Source organism: Triticum dicoccoides, chromosome 1B, assembly GCF_002162155.2.
Source record: "Triticum dicoccoides isolate Atlit2015 ecotype Zavitan chromosome 1B, WEW_v2.0, whole genome shotgun sequence".
In the NCBI taxonomy this organism is placed as follows: Eukaryota; Viridiplantae; Streptophyta; class Magnoliopsida; order Poales; family Poaceae; genus Triticum; species Triticum dicoccoides.
Window position 1 is genome coordinate 214,426,075 of NC_041381.1, and position 5,297 is coordinate 214,431,371.

Genomic DNA, 5,297 nt, shown 5'->3' on the forward strand with positions numbered 1-5,297 from the left:
TGATGAGGATGCTGGTCCTGGCGCCATATAAGGCGCCGAAGAAGAAGACTGAAAAGGAGGCCAAGAAGACCAGGGGCGGCCTCCGTCGCCGTGGTGCCCCAGACACAAAATCCGAAGACTCTAGTGCCCATTCTTCCTCTGAAGAGGACGGGGAGGAGGAGGAGGATGAATCCCCCACGGGGGGAAAGAAGAAAAGAACGGCCTCCATCTCCTTGGAGGACGATTCGCCTAACAGGGGAAAAACTCCTCTTCAAGAGGAGTCCACCGCCACCGCCGATAGCAGCCCGGAGTGGGATCCCAGGGCCGAGCCCCTGGTGAACTCGTGAGTATAAAATCCAAACACACTCATGTGCCCAGAATTGCCACGGCGTGATATTTTAATCTGAGTCGTACTTTTTTCAGTCCGGCAAGGGCCCGCGCCGAACAATCCTCGTCAGAGGATTTGCTGGGTTCGGACACAACGGAGAGCGGGACACCCCCAAAAGCCCCCTCCCCCAAACATAGGGATGAAACCGAGGCTTCATCCCAGAAGGGCCCAGGTCACGGGAGGGGGAAAAGATTGCGAAGATGGCACCAGGAGGCCAGACTTCAGGGGCCGGACACGCGGGAGAGAGACCTCCCGTGGACGTCGATGGCGGGGGTCACATTGAATCCGGCCCCAAGGCGGACAAGATTCTAGAGTCCCATAAGGTCCCCGAGTCAGACAGGCGGCCTCCGTTAGCTGGAGACGGTATGTCTGCTCCACCATCCACCTCTGTCCAACAAGGGGTGTCGGATACTTTATTGGCGGCGCTGAAGGGTGCCTCCATTGTTGATGAACACCGTGCCCTTATGGGTGCGGTGATTGAGAAGATTCAGCTCACCGAGAGTGGACTGAATGAATCCTGCATCAGTCTCATAAGAGGCTTTGAGGTATGTTTTATGAAGTTTGGAAGAGTGTCATGGTATAGATAGCTGCCCCTGATACACTGTTTGGTGAAAGAATGCACCGGACAAAGGATCAAATATATGTTCGCAGGAGACTCTCTTAATGACATCTATCACTTTTTTTATAAGCAGGCATCTGTGTCGGCTGCCGCCTCTCATGCTGCGGAAGTATCCAGACTGAGGCATAGTCTGGAGCGGGCCGAAGGAGAACTTGACCAAGTGAAGAAACAACTAGAGGATAACCAAGGTATTCAGAAACCTTGTTTATGTAGCACGAAAGGATGAGTGTGCATGATAAAAATATTTTGATAATGTGCTCTAGGGGCGGCGGCCGAAATTAAGGCCCTGAAGAAGGCTGTGGCTGGAGCCGAGAAGAAAGCAGCCGCAGAGCAGGTTCTTCGTGAGAAGCATGAGGCTAGAGTTATTGAAGCTAAGCGGGAGCTTCAAGAGGCCGTGGAAAAATATGAGTCCTTGGTGCAGAGTTTATCAAGGAAAGAATCGGAACTCTCCCAGGCTCGCCAAGCCGCCAGCGATGCCCAGGGGAAAACCCAGGGTGCCCTGAAGGAAATTTCGGAGGCTAGGAAGATTGCGGCTGGTAAGGCTTTTTCTATACAAAGCGGGTATTTGAGATGAGAAAATCAAATTTGATAGCTTGAGTTTTGATGTATACAGGGGCATTTGCAGGGCTGCCACGTAGCATATCTGATGCCGCCCAATTCTACCGAGCCGAAGGGGGGAATATTGCGGATAAGCTCTTCTGGATGCAGTATCTGGCGCCGAATTATCCGGTGCCTTTCTCCGATCAGCTGAAGTAGCTGGTCGAGCTGCATAGGGCGGCCAAGTTAGCCATGAAGGATTTAATTATCCGGTTGTGGCCTGTTGAGCCAATTCCAAGCAGCTACTTCGGGCTCGTGAAGCAGTGTGACGCCCCGAGACCAATGCTCCAGTTGCCTTCCATTTATCTTAGTTGTTGCTGTGTGTTTATTTTTTTTTTGTTGCATTATCATAATTGTTTTGCATATTTTATTCCTACATGTTTATGCCATGATCATGTTGAGTGCTCATATATTTGCTTCTTGCACCATGCTCATCTCACTTGTTATGTTGCATTGTACCCTTGTCATTTTACATTTCATCATGTTCATCTTGTGCATTGCCCTTTATATATGTTGTGTGTTACTCTAGTTGATGTGTGTGCATCACCCCTTTGCTATCTCTCTCAAACCAAGCCATGCAACATCACCTTCTCCTTCCTCTTCTTTTACTCCTTTATGCAAGTGCCATTTCTCCCTTCTCCATTAATGTTCAATCTTTGCCAATAAATCATGCACCATGCCTTATACCTCTCTGTCAAGTATCATCCATTTTGGAGTTGTTTTGGTTGGGTTCAAAAATGGCTCAAGTTTGAATTTAATTCAAACTTGAATTATTTTTATATCCTTAAAAATGGCCAAAGCAATTTATTGAAATAGTGCATATCTCCAGGGGATCATATTAGTTTTCTTCCTAGCTTCAAACCCCTCCAATCCCTCTGTGCTTTTTGCCCTCTTATTTCTGTTTGAAGAAATAGAAAAGAGGCAGAAGTAGCACCCCCCCCAGCGTAGCCCAGTCCAGCCGAGCCGCGGCCCAGCTTCAGCGCACCCGCAGCAGCCCACCTAGCCTCCAGATCCTTTTTCCACATGAGACTCACTTACCCCTCTCTCTCACCCGTCCCACGTGGCCTATCTGGACCCGCGCGTCAGTGGCTGATCTGTAGCACTCACCCACCTTTCTCCTACCTCTCCCCACTCCTTTACACGCATGCCATGGCCACGGTGGCCGAGCCAGCCGCGCCCGCATCCCTATTTAACCCCTCTTGACGTCCGAGCCCTCCTAGGGTTTCCCTCTTCCCCTCTCGCCGCCGCCACCTCTTTCCCTTCCCCTGTTTCTCCTTCTTCCTCAAGAGCCAGAGAACAGAGAGCACCACCGAGAGCTTCGCCATTGCCTGCGTGGTCGGAGGCCACCACAGTCGTCTCCTGCATGTTCATCTTCTTCCTCGACGTCGACTACACCCGTTCAGACTTCTTCCCCGCCCTAGGTCGCCTCCACTACGTCACCATCGCCTTCATCTTCCTCTTCATCACGGACCCGAAGCCCCGCCAATCAACGCGTCCTCGCCCTTGCTGCACCACATGTCCGGCATCCTCATCTCGTCCTATGGGACCTAGGTGAGCAGTCATTCCCCCTAGCCCCTCTCCGGTTTGATTCTGTCGATGTGGTTGCCGATCTCGTCGCCTCAGAGGCCATGTCCGCCATGGACAACCACGGCAGCGAGCACAAGCTCGTGTTCTAGGCCCTGCTCGCTTCACCTATTGCACGCATCCTCACACGCACTCCAGCATGCTGCACACGCTCACGCACTCAACCGCCGCCCCTCTGTTTCGCCTCGCCGCGCCCGACTTCGCCCCTGCATCGCCGCCATGACCGCAAGCTCATGCTCCCACACATGCCCGCTGGCTTCATTGCTCATGCTGCCCTTGCTGCACCTTCACTGCCACACCTCCACGCACACGCATCTCCATACGCGCATGTCTGCGCTCGATGGAGAGCCTGTGGTCCTTCTTCATCTTGCCGCCGCCATGACCAAGGCAACCTCGAGTCTTCCCGCGCACCTGAGCCTTTTGCATGATATCTCCTCGCAGCGCACCAAAGTCCCTTTTCTGCACGCCCGTCGGTGCTCTACAGCCTCTGTAGTCGTCGTCTTGATCGAGTTCGCCGCCGGCAAAGATTCCTGTGCGTTCATGGAAGGTCAGGTCTTGGCCTTGTCATCCATTCAAAGTGATCCGTGCTCCTCCTCTAGCAAGATCTAGGCGCTAGCCCAGCTGGTTAGCCAGACACGCTCGCATTCGGGAGGTCCTGGGTTCGAGCCCCAGGCGCCCCAATTTTTGCCCTATTTCTTTTTATTTTTGCTCCCACACACTCACCCGCTGGACCTCAAATCCTCTTGGGCCTCATTCACTCTCAGGCCGCTGCACTGTATTGCTTCTGGCCCGCGTATGTGTTTTTTTTCTGCTCTGTGACATTTTGCATTTTCCAGTGCATGCATATTTACAGGAAATGCCACTGTTTTGTTTTGTTAATAACTAAATATGCATGCATCCAAATTAAACAAACTATATATGTAAAATGCTTAGAATTTCATCTAGTTTCACATTATGCCACTTTCATCCATTTTTAAGATGCTTAAACTTGCTGTTTGCTTTATTTTGCATACATGTCATGTTAAAATTATTTATTTCATAACTAAATAACCGTAGCTCGGTTTTAAATAAACTTTATATGTAAATGGGGTGGAAAAATGCCTAGTTTAACATGGTCCACTTTATTTTCCTGTTTAACAACAATAAAATATGTTTTAGGGCAGAACAATACCAAATTCGAAATATGGACATGGGGATTTTCCGGAATTGTTGTTTGTTGTTCCGGCCTCATTTAAATTGTTTAGATAGTGTAGTTTTATTATGTTTCACCTCTTGCCATGTTTAACAACATTTAATATTGTTGAGTACCTAAACAAGAGCGAACTAAATAACTCGAATGTGGTGTTTCGTCAATATGCAACTCGTTGCATATTGAGCTCCACTTAATTTGTAGGGATGTTTTTTGCACTTTGCCATGCCATGCTTCATTAAACCGGACATGCATCATACTTGTTTGTGCATCATGCCATGTTTATGCTTGTGCATTTACCATGTTGTTTGTTTCTTTCCGGTGTTGCTTCTTAGTTCCGGTAATGTTGCGATTGTGAGGATTCATTCGACTACGCCCGTTCGTCTACTTCATGGACTCGTTCTTCTTCCTTGCGGGATTTCAGGCAAGATGACCGTCACCTTGGATCTCACTACTATCATTGCTATGCTAGTTGCTTCGTTCTATTGCTTTTGCTGCGCTACCTATCATTTGCCCTTCAAGCCTCCCAAATTGCCATGTCAGCCTCTAACCTTTTCACCCTTCCTAGCAAACCGTTGCTTGGCTATGTTACCGCTTTTTCTCAGCCCCTCTTATAGCGTTGTTAGTTGCAGGTGAAGATGAAGATTGCTCCATGTTGGATTATATTTATGTTGGGATATCACAATATCTCTTATTTAGTTAATGCATCTATATACTTGGTAAAGGGTGGAAGGCTCGGCCTTATGCCTGGTGATTTGTTCCACTCTTGCCGCCCTAGTTTCCATCATACCGGTGTTATGTTCCCGGATTTTGCGTTCCTTACGCGGTTGGGTGATTTATGGGACCCCCTTGACAGTTCGCTTTGAATAAAACTCCTCCAGCAAGGCCCAACCTTGGTTTTACCATTTGCCTCACCACCACCTATACCTTTCCCTTGGGTA